We start from the raw sequence: 21,398 nt of genomic DNA, 5'->3' as shown, positions 1-21,398 counted from the left end.
TCTATAATAACTCTATATTGTTAAAATTTAACATGTACAAGAATTTTAGAGATTATCTCCCTCAATTAATGTATTTTGTGAACATCCAGACATGATTAATGGATTTATTCGTTAGATATTTATTCAATATAAAAGAGGATTTAAATTTGAATCTCATACATTCCAGTGAAATCATATTTCCTACTACAAAAAAATACCTCTAATTTTTTTGTATCTCATTTAAAATTTTGTAGGTCCCATATTATATATTCCTACTATAATAAAACTTTAAATATTAAGATGTGATTTTTGGTTATTTTTCTAGTTTATGCTTCAGTAAAGCTATAACTCATTATCAGTGAAGTACCGTACTAAAGCTTTATTTTTGGTGTATTATATGTCCTCTGTGGATTTTCTGTGCTCAATGTTTAGAGCTTATAATTTTCTGTGGCTGTACTCAATGTTTTTGGAGCTTATAATTCAGAATTGGGCCTTATCTAGATAGAACTCATAGTAGATAAGAATAAAAGGGGAGTTCCCGTCATGGTGTAGTGGAAACGAATCTGACTAGGAACCATGAGGTTGTGAGTTCAACCCCTGACCTCGCGCAGTGGGTTAAGGATCCGGTGTTGCCGTGGCTGTGACTTAGGCTGGCAGCAATAGCTCCAATTGGACCCCTAGCCTGGGAACTTCCATATGCCACAGGCGTGGCCCTAAAAAGACAAAAGACGAGAAAATAAAAAATAAATTTAAAAAAAAAGAATAAAAGGGATGGTGGAACAGCTCTTAAAGCTCATGCTCAGAAGTGGCACTCATTGCTTTTGACCACACTTCACTGGCCAATATACATGGCTGAAGTATGATGACGATTAATGACAATGGAATAGGAAGATACATTCCTCTTAAGGGGAAAGACAAGAGAATATTTTGAAAAATACAATTTTCCACATAAATGAATTATATTTTTTCTTCAAATTTATCAAAGTATAAGTGACATACAAAGAACTACAAATAATCAAAGAGTAAATGCTGGTGACTTTTGACATATACATATACCCACAAATTGATGTCCACAAGCAAGATACAGAACAATTCTACCACATGCAAATAATTTTTCATGTTCTTTTGCCATCCCTGTCACCCTTCAATGTCATCACCAGGCGACAAATTTCGGTCACTCAATTTAGTCCACATTGTCTAAGTTTATGTATAAATGAAATCATATGGGATGTACTCTTTCTTATTTTATTGACCTTTTCAAGATTTATTTCTGTTGGTTGCATTTTTTAATATTTCTTTTAAAACACTTAATTAATTAATAGACATTTGCCTTGTCTCCAATTACTGGCTAATATGATTAGTTCTGCTAAAAATACTCAAACTGTCATCTGTATGGAAATATATTTTGATTTCTTTTGTATAAAAACCTAAGAGAAGCATGTCTTAGTTACACAGTAACTGTACATTAACTTTACAAGAATTTGGCAAACTGTTTGCCAAATTACTTGTACACTTTTTCACTCAGCCAGCAATACTTGAGAATGCAAGTTATTCCATGTCCTGGACAAACTTAGGCAAAATCAGTCTTTTTAATTGTAGTCATTATAGTGGATATGGTTTTAATTTGAATTTCTTTGATATTATTCATTTTTTTTCATGTACTAACAGGTCAATCATGCAACCTTAATTTCCTTAGTAAAGTGATATTCAGATTTATTTTTTGCATATATCACTTTGGATAAGCTATATTTCAAGAATTTATTTTATTGGAAGTGTCAAATTTCTTGCATGAAGTTTTTTATAAATTTTATTCTTTCACAATTTAACTTTTCTAGAATTACTGGTGATAACTTCTTCTACCTTGGAATGTGTGATTTGTATTCTCTTTTTGACTTGCTCAGTTAAGTTAGGAGATTTTCATTTTTGTGGATCTCTCAAAATGTAAGATTTTTGCTTTGTTTACTTTTATATTCTCTTTATTTTACATGTCATTGAATATCTGCTCATAATTTTATTATTTCATAGCTTTTTTATTTAGGTTTACTCTGTTATTACTTTTCTAGATTAATATGTTAGATCCTTAAGTCATTATTTTTATTTTTCTTTTCTAATATATTTAAAGCTACTTTCCACTACTATTATTCTATAACTTTACATGTAATTTTTGTGATTATAGATTTAATTTCTGAAAAAAATTTCCCTTGTGATTTCATCTTTACCCCTTGAATTATTAGAATTTTTTATGTAATTTAGAATTTCCAAGATATTTTATAGTTACTGATTTCTTTCATCTTTTTTTCTTTTTAAGGCTGCATCTGTGGCATATGGAAGTACTTGGGCTAGGGGTCAAATTGGAGCTGCAGCTGTGCTCTATACCACAGCTAGGACAATACTGGATCTGAGTTGCTTTTGCAACCTATGTAGCAGGTTGCGGCAACATTGGATCCTCAACCCACTAAGTGAAGTCAGGGATAAAACCTGCATCCTCATGGACACTATGTTGGGTTCTTAATGCTCCGAGCCACAACAATGGGATTTCCTGATTTTTAATTAGTTTTAGTTCAATATACTTTTATAAGTATTGAGACTTTTTTAATAACCCATAATATGTTCATCTTCAGTTACTATATCATGTTCACTTGAAAGAATGGATATTCTGTCACTGTGGAATGTAGTGCTCCTGAAATATCAACTAGATCAAGGTGGTTAATATTATTGATCACATATTCTGTATCTTTATTAACTTTTTGGGGGGTTATTCTATCAATCACTAAGACAAGGCTTTAAAGTTTCCCTACCATGATTGTATAACTATTTTTTAATTCTCCCAAAAAAGGCTTACTTTTCCAGTGCCTAATTCCACCTGGAGGTAGGGCATTTTGGCGTTTTGCATTCCAGATCCTTCTTCCTACTGGTGGTGTCAGTAAATGTAGAGGGGGGATAACTTTTGTAGTAGAAATATCAGGCTAGCTCTGGGCCCACTGTTGAGGTTTCAACATAAGGGAGAAATCAAAAATGATTTTCAAGTTCTGGTTTGACAACTCAGTGGGTAGTGCCATATACTAAGATGTTAAAGAGTGGGAAGGGATACAAAGGGCTCAGTTTTAGATGAAGTTTAGAATACCTTCAAGTCTTATCAATGATGCAGAAAACAGATTTGAGGAGTTGTTGCCCCAAATTTTAGGTATCAGGTAACAACTGTGAATTCGCATTCTATAAGAAATGGATTAAATCACCCAGAGATAGAAGAAAGCAGGGAAGAAACAGAAATGGTCTCAATAATATGCTTGCTAGTACCGGTCACAATCACTTTCTGTCCATCCTCCAACAGCAAATATTCTCTTCTCTTTGGGACCTACGTACATGCTACTGTCTTTCTCAGAGATGATTTCCCCATTCTTCACCTGGCTAAATTCTACATTTATTTCTTATCTTTGTTTAAATATTATTCCTCAGAGGCGTATTCCTTGACCCACAACATAAATTAGGTGATATTTTCATTCTAGTACTTGTCATAATTTTTATTATATATGCATTTTCATTACCATTTATATAATGTCTATGAATATTCCAGATGGAGATATATGTCAAATACCTTTAAACAACAAAATTTTAATACATTATTGACACATAAACATAATATTTCCTTTTGTGTCTAATAAACTGTACCAACACAATTTAGCATGCCATCTCTCAAAGTTCTATCATTAAGAAGTGAAGTATTTTAAATATGACCTTCTACTTAGGCCAAAAAAATGATCATTAATGTAAAATCTTCTTCTTGTTATATATACTTATTTCACTGGAAACTCTTTAAAATGTTAGGGGAACAATTATAAGGAACTACAGTAATGTTTCAGTTACACTTACACATGATTATTTGATATTTTGAAAGCTGATAATTTGTCTGTAAAGGAAATGAAAAATGAGAAAGTATCTGAAATATTTACTAAGAACTTACACATGATTTTTATCTTACATGTTCATTTATTTTTTCTCAAAATTTTCTTTTTTGGGGTGCACCTGCAGCATATGGAAGTTCCCAGGCTAAAAGTCGAATCAGAGATGCAGCTGCCTGCCTACACTACAGCCACTTCAATGTCAGATTGGAGCTGTGCTTGCAACCTACACCATAGCTCAGGCCAACGCTGGATCCTTAACCCACTGAGTGAAGCTATTGGTTGAACCCACATTCTCATGGATATTAGCTGGGTTCATAACCCACTGAGCCACAATGGGAACTCCCACTTTTTCTCAATTTGATCTCTTCAATAAATTGCGTGTTCCAAAATTACAAGTATAATAGTTCTGAATAAGAGAGACTACCCATAAAATGTTCGACATTTACTTTACCTAACCACCTGTCTGCACCAACATATGTGTAAGGATGCATATATGTGAATGTTGTTCTATACTCACACACACACACACAGCCAAGGTTTTCATCCATATGTTCTAAAAATATTTTGTGTAGAAATCACTCATGAATTCAGTTTTTGTTTGTTTTTTAGGGCCGCACCTGTGGCATGTGGAGGTTCCCAGACTAGGGTCAAGTCAGAGCTGTAGCTGCTAGCCTATACCACAGCCACAGCAACACAGGATCTGAGCCAAGTTTACAACTTACACTGCAACTCACAGCAACGCCGGATCCTTAACCCACTGAGTAAGGCCAGGGATGGAACCTGAGGCCTCATGGATGCTAGTCATATTCATTAACTGCTGAGCCGCAATGGGAACTCCATGAAATTCAGTTTTAATCTAAGTATTTGCCATTCTTTCAAATTTCAAATACTGTAAAATAATAACCCCCCAGATATAAGACATTGAGAAATAAACCCATTACTTTGCTCTCTAATGTCTACCTAAGTGAATCAATTAAACTCTATAATAAGAACATACGTTACAAATAAAAGCTATAAAGAGTGCTGACACTATAGAGAAGTAACCAATGAAAGAGTAGTAACATTTAAAGGAAGAGACCTATTTAGTCATCCATCTTACACAAAATGACTAACTGGTAGAAATTAAGTACTTATGATGGATGCCAACACACTGGAAAAATGCAGTGTTTACTTTAATCTGGAAACCCCCAGATGTTTTCTACTGCTTGGTTATGCTTCCTTTTAATAGGATTCATTTTATCCTTGGTGATACAATGCTGTTTCAGCAAGAGGGGATCACTTATCAGGCAAATTAAATTCCTACTCAATTTTCTCACAATAACTCAAAAGCATGGGAATTTGAGCTTTGGGACTCAAGGAGAATTTATTACAAGTCAGAAAAGAAGTTTTATCTGTGTATGCAGTACATTTTGATGAATAGTAAAATATTATAAATGATTACAGGGTTCATTTCAGCGCTAACACACTTAAGAATATATTAGGAGTAAACAAGTATCTTTCATTTCAATTATCAGTTACATATTGAAATTCCTTCCCACCAAGAGAAAAGTAAATTACTGGAATTATTTCCATTTTTATTTTCTCTGCTGCTGATTAGTGGAGTAAGCCAAAGCACAGTACTAAATTGCTTATTTCTTTACATGAATAAAACAAAATTTAAAATAATTGATTCAATTACTGGATACCAAGAAAAGCAAGCACAGAAGAAATTGTTTTATAATAGTTACTATACATAGCAATTTACTAAAATATGTTATTGACCACCAATAATATACTAATATAATAATATGGTAATATACTAATAATAATCCAGAATTGGATTCATTGTTATTAAGAATTCAGGAGGATTCTGCTCTTAAGAGGTATTGCCTTAAGATGGCAGTGAAAGAAATGGAAAAAACAACAACAATAAAACAGAACAAAACAAAAAACCTTGACACAGATTTACTGAGATCTATCTAGCTATCAACTAACTAAGGTTACCTACAGCATAGATGTCTTTCCTGGGCCTTTAAAATTATCTTTGCTTTAAATGTAATTTAAATATTTGCTGAAATAATTGTATTGCTTTTATTCTTATGTTTCAAGATAGGACGATTTAGACAAAATAGGAAGGTTCATATATTTGGACTTATTTTGATTTCATCCTAAAATTACTATACTATAGCTAGTTTATTTCTATCCTATTAGACTTACAGGAATACTCCTAATTTCCTTATTACACTTTGGTTTAGGTATTTATAATGTTTGTTAAGGAGTTCACATTGTGGCGTTGCAGAAACAAACCCGATTAGGAACCATGAGGTTGCAGGTTCTATTCCTGTCCTTGCTCAGTGGATTAAGGATCTGGCATTGCCATGAACTGTGGTATAGGTCACAGACATGGCCAGGTGTAGCTCCAATTTGACTCTTAGCCTGGGAACTTCCATATACCATGAGTGAGACCATAAAAAGCAATAAATAAATAAAATGTTTATTAAAATATTAGCCTTAGTTGAATTGTATAAGCTATGATAACATGTCTTGATTTTACTTACAAGGAGAACTTAATTTCTTAACTAAGCCCTAAATGAACAGAACACAGAGAATTTTGGGGGGAAAATCAGGTTTAAATACCAAAGTCTACCCCTTTAGTATTACATTCTCATAGATTTTCATGAATACATTTTTTAAATTTGCTGGTAGCTCCTATGACAATTTCCGGAGGTTTTAAAAGTGTGTGTGAATATAAATATATGTGTACATATGCATAACATACAGAACATAATACATGTTAAGTATACACAAAGAGACATATCTATAATATGTATTACCCTTCAGTTTCACTGGAGAGTGATGTAGCAAAGGTACTCACATCATCATACTGGAATCCTCACAGCTCTTTATCAGAAGCAGTAAGATTTTCTAAAAACTAAGGAGGATAGCTGACTTTTTACTACGTAAGGGGTAAAGTTTGCCACCATCAAGAGTTATAGTCCTTGTCTATTAGTTTTATTGGTTTATATGTCTGTGAATGTAAACTTTGTTTCAGTCTCATTTTGCTTTTACTTAAAAATATGATTTTAAAAAACAGGACTAGCTTAACTTCTATTCTAAAAAGTCCTATGAGTCATCTAGGCTGTTTATCTCATTTCACTAGAATCAAATGGACGATCCTCACCTACGCTGCTCTCACGCTTGTCTCTTCCAGGCCATTTATCCCTAACCAGAACAGAGGATGCATTTCTTTAAGGATATACAGGAGTACGTAAAGCTGGCTTTGTTTATAAAATTTATAGTAATTACTATGGAAGATCATAGCAAACTTTGATTTATGACCAGCAATGGAAAATACTTAGTGCATGTAAATGAGTGAGCACTTTAACAAGCATGTCTTCTTATAGAGGGATGTGGAAAATTGAGTGCTCATGTGACACTTATGTCAACTAAATGCAAAAACTGATAGTGAATTATTGGCTTTTAGTCTTCATAGCCCACTTCAGACACTTCAGGCACTTTTTGAAAAATTAAAAAGCACAGGGAGGAGCCTTGATAAATGTTAATCATTGCACTTCTCATTTGCTGGATCGGTACATTGAAGTGTGAACAACAACTATCAACAGAACACAATTCGAAACAGTCTTTAACCTTATAACAATGCTTTGTGGCTTCATCTAGTTCAACTGTATAATTAATAGATATTTAAGTAACACTCACATTGACCATTGAACATTGTCCTCTGTAATTCACCAAATGAAGCAATGGCTCAGCTTGACTTCCCAAGTTGTCATTACCCTAGATTTTTAATATGTCACAAACCATGTGAAATGGGATATCAGAGGCTTATTTACTTGAGTGACTGGAAAGCCTGACAAATAATTCATTAAAAAAACCATGGACCTAAATATTGCAAAATTGTAAAATAAAATAAAATGTTATAGATCCATTCTATTGTGCCAGGTAATTATTAAGTGCTAAACTTGCATTGCCCTTTTAATACCAAAAATAATGATTATGAGATTAAAAATAAATATATGATGTATTATTGATAATTAATAAGGACAAAAACTTGAAATGAAGCAGTATAAAAAGATAGTAAATTTTTGTGATAAGAGAAATATTCCCTGAGGGGATGAGGGCATAAGAAATGTGACTTAAATGAGAAAACTGTTGATGAAAATTTCTTGGATTCTATCAGACTAAATAAAGGAAACTGAAGCAGTAGGCTACTGCTACATAATGAAACCAGCCCCAAACTCTATGATTTAAAACAGTAAGAATGCGTTTAATTCACTGGGCAATTCTTTTGGCTCATCTCATCCAAGGTGAACAATGCATCTGTTTCCAGGGAGGGAGCTTCCAGGTTAGCTTACCTATTTAAAGGGTTGAGCTTGACTGGAGATTTAGCGCTGCTCCATGTGATTTCTCATACTCCAATAGTCCAAGGAAGAGAGGGAAGCACTCAAAGCCTCTTGAAGTCTGGACTCTTAAAAGAACCCACTTACTTTTGTATATGTACATTCTCTTGACCTAAAATGTCATGAGACCAGCCAAAAATTAAAAGGTGAAGGAAAGAGACCCTAAGTCTTGATGGAAAGAGCTGCAGTCATTTTACAAAGAATGTGTATACAGAGAAGAATGAAGAACTACAGTCATTTTTGCAATCGATCTACCACAGAAACTCTGTGCAAGGGCTTAAGCTTGGACTATGACTGTCACATTCAGAACTAGCAGAGATCACTGTGGCTAGAACTCAAGGAGCAAAGGGAATAAAGGTATAAAGTCAGAAAGAATGTCAAAGGATGTAAAGTCCCTGGTAAGTAGTCTGGGTTTTATTACAGTTGTTGCAGGAAACAGCTGAAGGATTAGAGCAGGAGGTAAATCTGATTTGATTTACATTTTTAATTCCTATTTTTAAATCATGGCTATTGAGCTTATTTGAAGTTTTTTTTTTTTGCTTTCTGGGGCCACACTTACAGCATGTGGACGTTTGCAGGCTAGGGGTCAAACTGGAGCTGCAGCTGCTGGCCCATGCCACAGCCACAGCCATCCTGGATAGTTAACCTTCTGAGTGAGGCCAGGGATTGAACTTGGGTTCTCAGGTTTGTTCCCACTGAGCCACAGTCAGAACTCCTATTTGAAGAATTTTTTCTAGTAGGCCTAGAGGAGAGGTAGGGAAACCAGTCATGCAGTTGAAGAGTATTAGCATATGCCACCTCAAATACGCCACTTTGAGCTAAAAATGCCTGAGAAGCAGCAGACACAAAATAGACACTCTAGTCTGTCTCTTTTCCTCCTAAAACAAGAAATAAAACTCCCATATAAAATTACCCTCCCTAGAGCAGAAGAAAGATTTTTTTTTTTTTTTTTAAATGACCACATCTGAGGCATATGGAAGTTCCCAGGCTGAGGGTCAATGGGAGCTGCAGCTGCTGGCCTATGTTGTAGCCACAGCAATGCAGGATCCCATGCAATGTAGGAGAATCTGCAACCTACACCACCGGTCATGGCAATGTAGGATCCTTAACCACTGAGTGGGGCCAGGGATGGAACCCCAATCCTCATAGTCCAGTTCTGCAAAATGTTGCCACTGTTGGCCAAAATTCAGCCTCTGTACACCAGCTTGAATTAAATCATGGAGACAAGAGTTTTGAGAGAGAAGAAATGAGTAGCTCTATTGCTTTGCCAGGCAAGGGGGTCATAGTAGGCTAGTGCCCTCAAAACTGTGTCCTGCTTTGGAGGGGTTGGTAAGGAGTCTTATAGTGTTCACGGAGCAGAGTGTCATCAGCTAGTAGACATTCTTCTTATTGGTTGGTGGTGAGGTAATTGGGAGTTAGTGTCATCAGCCTTCTGGTTCCAACTGGTCTGGGGTCTACATGCTTATGGGCAACATGTAGTTAACCTCTTCCATCTGGTCAGGGTTTCAGTATCTGCAAGACAGCTCCAAAGATATGACAGTATATTATCTGTAGACCTTGAGGAAAAGCTAAATGCTCTTGATTTTGTTGAATGGCTGAGCTATTATTATCTTGTCTTGCTTGACTTTTTTTTCCTCTCTGCATTTTCCCACTTCTCTGATTAAATATATTATTTAACTAAAGTTTTTCTACAAAAAGAGTCAGGCAGAGAACGTGGGTGGAGGTCTTTTCTGGGAAAACCACCATGGGTCCTGTTCAGTTATACAACCTCCACACAACTATTACGTAGCTGAGTCAAGAGAATGGAGGATAATGTTAGTTATGATGGATGCAAGGAGTACTCCTGCTGAGGGGTACATCTTACATGTAAATTTGATGATGGGACCATGAGAGAGAAAAATGAGTTGAGAAACAGGAGTTTCTAGTTGCTACCTTTGCTCATCACTTGTTCTTCTTTATACCAAACTGTTTACTGGCTATCATTGCAACACATTTCTTATTTATTTGTGGGCTTTGTTTTGTTTTCACGCCACAGTTGTTTTACTTAACTGATCCTCTATTTCATCTACTTTGCTTTTTTTTTTTTTCCTTCCCCCACACCCACGGCATGTGGAAGTTCCCAGGCCAGGGATCTAAATCACACTACAGCATTGATCGAAGCCACTGCAGTGACAACATCTGATCCATACCAGCTGCGCCAAAGGGAACTCTCTTGCTAGCCACTTTTCATTCAGTACCTCATTAATGACCAGCTTCTTCAGGATGTATTCTAGATTATTTTCTCTTCTACAAATGATATCCTATCCTAGGTTACCACGTGCATTTTTATAGGTCCTTCTTTTATCTCTTTTATATTTACATTAGGTCTAATTGTCTTCTCTGTTTCAAAAACATTTCTAAAAGTCTAATTTCTCATTTATATCCCCATTTTGTTATCTTATGAGCCCATGAAACCTAATGTGAGCAGAACTAAATTTACTTATTTCCCCTGCATACTTCTTTCTTTTTTTTATTATATATAGCAACATAATAAACAGTATTATTATTTATTCACAAGTCTGAATGTAATAATTTATTCCTTGGTCCCTTTTCTTCCAGTACACAGGCAAACAACTCCATATTCTATGCATTCTATATCACAAAATTTCCACAATTCATTCATTTTTTTCTCCATTCACATTTCCCCATTCCAGGAAAATATACCATCAGCAATCTCCTGGAATACAGCACTAGTTTCATCACAATATCTCATCCATTCCACTCTTATTCTACACACAGTGACAAAAATAATATTTTTGCAATACAGATTGTTTCAAATCAATTCTATGCTTTACATTTTTTGTTTTGTTTTGTTTTGCTTTATCTAGGGCCGCTCCCATGGCATGTGGAGGTTCCCAGGCTAGGGGTCGAATCAGAGCTGTAGCCACCGGCCTACGCCAGAGCCACAGCAACATAGGATCTGAGCCGTATCTGCAACCTACACCACAGCGCACGGCAACGCCAGATCCTTTAACACACTGAGCAAGGCCAGGGATCGAACCTGCAACCTCATGGTTCCTGGAAGGATTCGTTAACCACTGCGCCACGATGGGAACTCCATGCTTGACATTTTTCAATGTCATTCTATCTTACTAAGAATAAATACCAAAGTCTATAAAACAGCTTTAAAGATTCAATGTAAAAGTCAATTTTTTTCCTACTCTAAAATTGTGCTAAGCTTTCCTTTCCTTTCCTTTCCACCCATAGTGCCTTTCTTCTTTTAGTTTTGTGCATGTGTTATAGTCAACCCCCCTTTCCAGGCTTTGTCATGCATTGTTCTATTTTAATATTATTTTTCATATTTTTCTATCATTGACATCCACACAAACGAATAATTTGTATATGTACCTCCTATACAATAAATATTTACCATAAACCAGGTGCTAGAAATTGTGAAATCTTGGCGATGGTTATTTTTCAAGTTATAATTAAGCATTGCTTTCTCTAGAAAGAATCCCTGCCACTTTCAATTCTGCCTCCCCAGAATAAGTAAATTTTTCTATTAGAAATTTCAAAGGAATGGAGTTTTTGTTTAAGACACTTGTCATAAGCCTCATCATTTACTTTTGTGATAGATTTCTTCCATAAGGTTGCAAGGCCAGGCATCACTGCATTCCCAATGAAAGATAATGTAGTTACTTAAAGTCTATAATATAGGATATTGGAAAGAAAGTAGTTATTATTTTCTATTTTTGTTCCTAAATCTAGCATTTAAGAAAAAATAAATCATATATTTGACTTTTTATAAAATTTACTTGATTCTTTTAATTCCCTTAAAAAACCAGATTGTTATTTGATAGTTTAAATATATTTCAATCGATGGAACTTCAATGATTAAACAGGTTGAAGAGGTGGGTTGCACAACTTTTTAAAAACAGATGAAGTAAAAATAGTTAACAAATTATATCACTTCTACTGAGACTGTCACCACATAACCTGCAAATATTGGATATGGTCATGAAAAAAATCTTAAAATTCAAATTAAGATAATAATAAATAAAAAGCAGTACAGAGATTTTATTTCTGAGATTGCTACATAAATCATGGCATGCCATCTGGAAAAATCCAACTATATTAGAAAAAATCTCATATTTAAAGGCATCAGAAAACTGTAGAAACAATAAAGAACAGATGAACTAAATTTCAAAGAAAAAGAACTGTTCTGATATGAGCTTTTTATTGCAAGTTACTTTTCCCTGAAGGCATTGCCAATTGTACCTGCAGAATGGGGAGAGGATTGAGTTTAAAAAGGGAGAAAAGAAGTTCCCTGGTGGCTCAGTGAGTTAAAGGTCCATTGTTGTCACTTTTGTGGCTTGGGTTTGATTACTGGCCAAGGGACTTCTGCATGCCAAGGGCCTGGCCAAATAAATAAATAAAAATTAAAAAGATAAAAGGAGAAAAATCATTAGTATGATGTGTCCCCCATTAAGTATCTGCTATGAATGGAGGCTTCATCAACAACAAGTGGGAATGGCCAAGAGATTCCACAGGCAGCCTGAAATACCCCATAGGTTCTTAGTGCATAAAAATGTCAAATACATATGTACATATTCTTTATAGAAAATTAAGAAAAAATTTTAAATATATTGAGCAAAATTCTAAATATATTTAAAGCAATAAAAAGTTCTACACTGGAAGACAATATAGTTAGTCTTCATCTACTTATAATGCTCAAAAAATTCTTCTGTGAGCTGTGGGGCAGGTTGCAGATGCGGCTCGGATCCTGCGTTGCTGTGGCTCTGGTGCAGGCCAACGGCTACAGCTCTGATTCGACCCCTAGCTGGGAATCTCCATGTGCTGCCGGAGTGGCCCAAGAAAATGGCAAAAAGACAAAAATAAAAAATAAAAAAAAAGGAGTTCCCGTCGTGGTGCGGTGGTTAACGAATCCAACTAGGAACCATGAGGTTGCGGGTTTGGTCCCTGGCCTTGCCTAGTGGGTTAAGGGTCCAGCATTGCCATGAGCTGTGGTGTAGGTTGCAGAAGTGGCTTGGATCCCCCGTTGCTGTGGCTCTGGCATAGGCCAATGGCTGCAGCTTCTATTAGACCCCTAGCCTGGGAACCTCCATATGCCACGGGAGCTACTCAAGAAAAGGCAAAAAGACAAAAAAAAAAAAAAAAAATTCTTCTATGTCATGAGGGAAAATAACTTTTAATCTTGAATCTTATATCCAACTAAAATTTATTTAATGAACACATTTTCAAATAGACAAGAAATCAGAAAATTTGGCAACAAAAATCCTCTATATAAGAGTTCCCTGGTGGCCTATCAGTTAAGGATTTTCATTGTTACTGCTTTCGCTTGGGACCTGGCCTGGGAACTTCTGCATGCCTTGGACATGGCAACAAACAAACAAACAAACAAAGAACACTACTAAAAATTCTGCGCAAAAGGCCTGAATAGGCATTTCTCCAAAGAAGATATACAGATGGCCAATAAGCACTCGAAACAATGCTCAACATCACTGATTATTAGAGAAATGTGAATCAAAACTACGAGATACCACCTCACTCCAGTCAGAATGGCCATCATTAATAAGTCCACAAATAACAAATGCTGGAGGGGGTATGGAGAAAAGGGAACCCTCCTGCCCTGTTGGTGGGAATGAAAGCTGGTACAACCACTATGGAAGACAGTACGGAGGAACCTTAGAAAACTATGTATAGAACTACCATACGACCCAGCCATCGCATTCTCGAGCATATATCCAGACTAAATTTTCTTTAAAAAAGACACATCCACCTGCATGTTCATTGCAGCACTATTCACAATAGCCAAGACATGGAAACAATCCAAATGTGCATTTACAGATGATTAGATTGGGAAGATGTGGTATATATATATTTATACGCCATGGAATACTGCTCAGCCATAAAAAAGAACAAAATCATGCCATTTGCAGCAACATGGATGGAACTGGAGACTCTCGTCCTGAGTGAATTAAGTCAGAAAGAGAAAGACAAATACCATATGATATCGCTTATATCTGGAATCTAATATAAGGCACAAATGAACCTTTCCACAGGAAAAAAAATCATGGACTTAGAGAATAGACTTGTGCTTTCCAAGGGGAGGGAAAGGGAGTTGGAAAGTTTGGGAGCTTGGGGGTAATAGATACAGACTATTGCCTTTGGAATGGATTAGCAATAAGATCCTGCTGTGTAGCAATGGGAACTATGTCTAGTCACTTATGATGGAGCATGATAATGTGAGAAAAAAGAATGTATACATGCATGTGTAACTGGGTCACCATTCTGCACAGTAGAAAATTGACAGAACACTGCAACCCAGGTATAATAGAAAACAATAAAAATCATTATATATAAAAAGCAAAAAAAAAGAGTTTATCAAAGCTAAAGAAAATTTTTGTAGGTAATAACCAGAAGATGATTCTTGAAAAAATAAAATTACATCTATGAGGAGGTAGAGAAGAGCAGACCTGAGACAAAGGGGACTTTCCATATATGGATAAATGAAAGAATTGGTAAACCTCTAAAAGAAAGAAACAAAGAAAGTGGGGGAGAGAGAGAGAAAGAAAGAGAGATGGGGGCAAAACAGAGCAACACTTACAGAACTGACAACAATTTCAGATTTCTAGAAACTGACCAAGAGTAAAATCAGTAATTCTTAGGGTGAGAGAATGTGAGGCTATGCCTAGGGTCTTTCCATTTGTTACCCTCACAACAGATTAGTAAGAATTGTAGGTTTATTAAAGCAGGACTGACTGAAAATCAAGCAGTTATGCTGCCAGGATGTGCAAACTCAATTTGGCAGGAGAGTAGAAGACAAAAACCCAAGGCTCTGTCAACTAAGAAAGAGTGGCAACATTGATAGGAAATTGTTAGGGAAAACTTACTATCTTACACATCCAAAGTTATGATCTTGATTGGGGTAAATAATGGGTCATCCAGAAATTTAACAGAGAGATCTTGGAAATTAGAGAGTCATAATTTGACTGAACTGTGTCCCCCCAAACCCATGTGTTGAAGTCCTAATTCCCAGAATGACTATATTGGACATAGGGCCCTTTAAGGGTAATTAAGGTTAAATGAGCTTGTATAGGTTGATCTAAGCCAAAATGGCTGATGTCCTAGTAAGTGTAGGGAGAGACACAAAGTGTGAACACACAAAGACAAGACCATGTGAAGACGCAGTGAAAAGGTGGCCATCTGCAAGCCAAAGAAAGAAGCCTCAGGAGAAAATAAAACTGCCAGCCTCTTGATCTTGGACTTCTAACCTCCATAACTGTGAGAATATTAATGTTTCTCAAGCCACTCATTCCATTGTATTTTGTTATGATAAGCCAAAGTACCTGACTGAGAAACTACAGTTCCTGAACAAAGGAGAGCTAAAGAAACCAATGGGAAGTGAAAGAAGGATATTTTAAGAATTGGATGAATTTTGAATACACTTCTCAACTCACAAACATCAATCATCACTGTAAAAAAGGCTTTTAGGCTTGAGGAGTTTGAGCAAAACTTCAGCTCAAATCATGAGCTGACAACTAAGCGAGGTGATGAAATGTGCAACCCCCTCAAAGTTTAGGTTAAAAGGAAAGAAAAAAACAATAATAACAAAAATATCAGATATATCTTAGGCTATACGCCTTTGAGAGGAGGCAGATTTTGCAGTCTTATTTCCGGCAAGTTTCTTACAACAACAATAATACTTAGAAAGACAACATAAATACAGAGTTGATTCATTATGCTATCTATAATGTCCAATTTTCAACAAAATCATGAAAAACAAAAATATAAGGTGTACTCAGGGAAAAATATTCAAAAGAATATGACTATAAGGGGCTGTGAGGTTGAAATAACAAACAAGTTTTCAAAGCATGTTTTATAAATCTGTTAAAGAATTTAAAAACCTATGTTCAAAGGGGAGTTCCTATCGTGGTGCAGCAGAAAGAATCTGACTAGGAACAATGAAGTTGCAGGTTCAATCCCTGGCCTCACTCAGTGGTTTAAGGATCTGGCATTGCCGTGAGCTGTGATGTAGGTAGGTCACAGACACGGCTCGGATCTGGCAATGCTGCACCTGTGGCACAGGCCGGCAGCTGTAGCTCGGATTGGACCCCTAGCCTGGGAACCGCCATATGCAGCAAGTGCCGCCCTTAAAAGCAAAAAACAAAATCTATGTTCAACGGAATAAAGAAAATTAATGAGACTGACTCAACAAATACAAAATTTCAATTCAGAAGGGGAAATTATGAAGAAGAATCAAGGGGAAATTCACTATCTTACTTCGGTTATGGATTTTAAATGGTATAATAAGGAAATTCAAAGCGAGATGAGTAAAAAAGTCAAATCCTAAGAAGAGAAAGACAGATGATTAAAGTCAAAGTAACAGATACTCAAGGCTTCTGAGATATAGCAGTCAATATGTGATGGAGTTCCAGAAAAAGGGAGGGAGGTTAAAGGAAAATAAATTTTGTTGAAGAAATAATGCTGAAAAATTTCCAAATTATTTAGAAAATATTAATCCTCAAGTTTAAGAAGGATAAAAAAAAACTCATATGAAATAATCACAAAGAAATCCGTCATGTGGTGAATGGAAGCATTAAATATGGCATAGCCATATGTGGTAGATAGAATAGGGCCCCTCAAAAGATACCTCAGGTAAACATACATATTAAAAGTCATAGAAACTCTGATAATATCTGCCTGTAAATATGTAGGTATATTATAAAATATATCATATTGTACTATTAGACATATTTATTTCATCTATATATTGTTTAAAGAAGTACTTCTGAAATATAAATGTTCCCATCATGGTGCAGTGGAAAAGAATCCAACTAGTATCCCTGAGGATGTGGTTTCAATCCCTGCCCTTGCTCAGTGGATTAAAGATCCTGCATTGCTGTGGCTGTGGTATAGGCCGGCAGCTGCAGCTCTGATTCAACCCCTAGCCTGGGAACTTCTATGTGCGGCAGGTGCTGCCCTGAAAAGACAAAAAAATAAAAATAAAAATAAAAAATAAAATAAAAATTCCATTGCAAGTTTGAAACGAGAGGGAAGAGAAAATGATAACAATAAAAATTCCAATTAATTATAATACTGTCAAATGATATAGAATTAATTGATCAGAAAGAGAAAAGCAGGTTATTTCTTACTGATTAAAAAATTCATAAGGAAAAATACCATTTGGTAAAGAACAGCAATATCTTAACAATTTAATTTTGAACTATGTAAAGCAGAAGCTGATATAAAAATCTAAAACATAATTGACAATCTCTTTTATAAAACATCAATTCAAGTGCTGAAAAATATGTAAATCTATAGAGGGCCTGACCATACTTATAAACAATTCTAAACAACTATAAAAACAATACATAAAATATATAAATTACTACTAGTCATAACAAAACAATCCTGCCCTAAATTATAGAAATTCCTAAATACCCAGAGAAAAATTCATAACCGTAAAAGCCTTTATTAAGAAATAAACAGGGAGTTCCCATTGTAGCTCAGTAGTTTAAGGACCCAATGTTGTCTCTGTGAGGATGTAGGTGAGACCACTGACCTCACTCAGTGGATTAAGGATCTGGTGTTGCAGTAAATTGTGCCATAGTGTTCAGATGCAGTTCAGATTTGGTGTTGCCATGGCTATGGCATAGGCCCCAACTGCAGCTCCAATTTAACCGCTGGCCCGGGAACATTTACATGCCCCAGGTGCAGCTATAAAATGAAAAGAAAAAAAAATTAGAAAAATAAGAAGCAAACAACAGCAACAAAAAGACAAAAAGACTGAAGAAAATATCTAAGTTTCACACATTTTATTTTATTTTGGACAGAGAATGTGGAAGTTCCCAGGCCAGGGATCAGACCCTGGCCACTGCAAAGATAAGGAGCCATAGTAGTGACCTTCTTAACTACTGCGCCACCAAGGAGGTCCAAGTTTTACATATTTTAAAAGCTTCTAAATTAAGGAGGATTAATAAAAATAAAACAGAAATAAATCTGATGGTACAATAAAACAAAGAAAATAGAATTTATCAAAGAGAAAAAAGTCCTTTGACTACTTCGAAATTGGGATGCCCTACCACAACTATAAAGAAGATAAAATAAGGTACAAATAATCTTTATTAAAAAGAGGAATACAACCACATAAAGAGGTTATTTCTAAGATAATATTTCTATTAAGATAAATATTAAAGATTAAATGGACCTCTTCTTAGGAACACACAAAATGCCACACTGACTTACAAATAGGAAACCCAAATCTATAATATGCAGAGAAAATCAAAGATATAGCTTCTGAAAAAAAAACTCTTTTAGCTGAGTTCTATCAAGATTTGTAGGACTCTTTACTTCTTACTTATACAAAGAAACTCAGAGAACTGAAAATAAAAGCAACTATCAAATCTCTTTATGAGTCTAATAAAACTCAAACTCAAATTTATAACATAACCCAAATTCCTTGAACAAGTAGGACTTAGACACACAAGTATGTCTCAGTATAGAAAATGCACCAATATAATTTACTAAAATTCTAAAGTAGAGAAAAAATATTTTTACATCACAAAAACATTTGATATAATTAACTTTTTATTGCTATTGAAAATTTTAGGAAAACAGGAAGAAGAAGAAATTTCTCTCCACTCTAAAGAATTAGATACCCCAAATCTAAAGCAAACCATCATGCTTAGCAATGACATTAAATTGGTGACCATAGACTCTGGACCAGAACAAGGATACCTGATTTTTACCTCCAACCTTTCAATATTACATGGATATCATCCTAAAACAATGAAACAGGAAAATAATTAAAATGTATTAAATAATGGGAAAGAAGAGGATTCATAAAGATTGATTTTAATATTCAATTACTTATTATAAAGTCAATTGGCAAGCTATTATGGGTCATACTTTATAAGGACTTCTAGGCTTCCTATGAATAAAATATTCATTGATAAAAGATAAAACACAGAAAAATCAATAGATTGCTTTTACATAAGAAATAAAAAAGAATATATGATAGGAAAGCATAGTTCATTTGATGATTAAAAACTCAAACTCAGAATTACACTAATCACAGTTTCTTTAAAGTGTAAAACTCCACAGAAGGATGTAATGATCTTGATTAAAAAGGATTGCTATTATGTCTACCCATCCTTTCAATTCTCTGATCATTTCAGTACCATTAAGTTTAAAATTTTGCCCAGATTAATTGGTATACGCAATGATGTTTCAATCAAAATCCAAACAGGATATTTTGAACTTTATTAAGTCGATCTTAAATTTGATATGGAAAATACATAATCCAAAAAACCAGAATATTTTTGGAAATTAGGAACAAAGATATAATAGTTTTCTTATTCAGAAGTCAAAGCATCTATTCATCTGTGATACAAAAATGTATTTATTGCCACAAGAATATGCAAAGGAGCTTAAAATAAAAATGAGAGTTTAGAGAGTGTAGAAATAAGTATTTACATATAGAGATATTTACTGTGTTGTAAAATTTCACATGTGGCATGAAGATGCATCATTCAATAAGTGAGTTAGGGAGATTTGGGCGAATTTTTAGATTATTTTTAAAATTTGCTACTATCTATACAAAATCCTAACTTCAAAGAATTACAAGACAGAATTTCTTGGACTTATTGAAATTATGCTTCAGTTGACCTTGACATTAATCTTTTTTCTTAGGCTGATCCAGTATCAGTTAAATTTCTAGGGAGTAAATTTAAATGTGTTAGACAACAAAACTACCAAAAGATAAAATCACAACAAAGCAACCAGTGTTCCCCTTGTTGCTCAGGAGATTAAGGACTTGACTAGTATCAGTGAGGATGCAGGTCTGATCTCTGACCTCATTCAGTGACCTAATGATCCAGCATTGCTGCAAGCTACAGTGTATGTAGGTCAGAGATGTGGCTCAGATCCAGTGTTGTCATGGCTATGGCACAGACTGAAAGCTAGAGCTCTGATTTGCCCACTAGCCTGGGAATTTCCATATGCCAGAAGTGTGGTCCTAAAAAGAAACAAACAAGCAAACAAACAAAAGACCCAGACTTAATACAATCCCTATTAAATTATAAATGACATTCTTCACAGAACTACAACAAAGTATTTTAAAGTATGTATAGAAACACAAAATATCCTGATTAAACAAAGCAATCTTGCAAAAGAAAATGGAATTGGAAGAATCCCTGACTTCAGACTATACCACAAAACTGTATGGTACTGGCACAAAAACAAAAATATAGATCAGTGGAACATGATAGAAAGCCCAGGAATAAATCCATGCATCTATGGTCAATTAATCTATGACAAACGTGGCAAGAACACGCAGGTAGAAAAGACAGAATCTTCAATAAGTGCTTCTGGGAAAACCTGATAGATTCATGTAAAAGAATGAAATTATAATGTCCTCTAACACCATGCATAAAAATAAACTCAAAATGGATTAAGGACTTAAACGTAAGCCCAGATACTATAAAACCCTTAGAGGAAAACATAGGCAGAAAAATCTTTAACATAAATTGTAGCAATATCTTGTTAGATACACCTCCTAGAATAATGACAATAAAAACAAAAAGAAATAGGACCTGATTAAACTTTACAAATTTTGCACAGCAAAGGAAAACATTAAAAAAAAAAAAACAACAACAACAACAACAGAATGGGAGAAAAATCTTTGCAAAAGAAGCAACCAAAAAGGGATTAATATCCAAAATATACAAACACCTCAAGTAGCTTTATATTAAAAAAACACAAACCAATCAAAAAAAGGGGAGAAGATCTACATAGACATTTCTCCAAAGGAGACAGATAATCAAAAACCACATGAAAAATGCTCAACATCACTATGTATTAGAGACATACAAGTAAAAACTACAATGTGGTTTCACCTCACACCAGTCAAAATGGCCATCATGAAAAAATCTACAAACAACAAATGCTGGAGAAGGTTTGGGAAGAAGGGAACACTCCCACATTATTGGTGGGAATGTGAATTGGTAAAATCACTATGAAAACAGTATGGAGGTTTCTTAGAAAACTAAAAATAAAACTACCATCTGATCCAGCAATGCCAATCTTGGTCATCTATCTGGGGAAAACCATAATCCAA

The 21,398-nt window shown here is 34.9% G+C and overlaps 1 long non-coding RNA gene across 1 annotated transcript in view; it reads right to left on the bottom strand.

Annotated features, from left to right (window-relative positions):
- LOC110255423 overlaps positions 9,326-21,398 on the bottom strand; it is a 189,877-nt gene continuing 177,804 nt past the window's right edge. The window contains exon 3 of the long non-coding RNA XR_002335600.1: positions 9,326-9,801. This is a non-coding gene — a long non-coding RNA (uncharacterized LOC110255423). The remainder of the gene's footprint in view (positions 9,802-21,398) is intronic.

Source organism: Sus scrofa, chromosome 9 (assembly GCF_000003025.6).
Source record: "Sus scrofa isolate TJ Tabasco breed Duroc chromosome 9, Sscrofa11.1, whole genome shotgun sequence".
NCBI classification, from domain to species: domain Eukaryota; kingdom Metazoa; phylum Chordata; class Mammalia; order Artiodactyla; family Suidae; genus Sus; species Sus scrofa.
The sequence above is the reverse complement of the archived record's forward strand: the minus strand, read 5'-3'. Positions and strand labels throughout refer to the sequence as shown.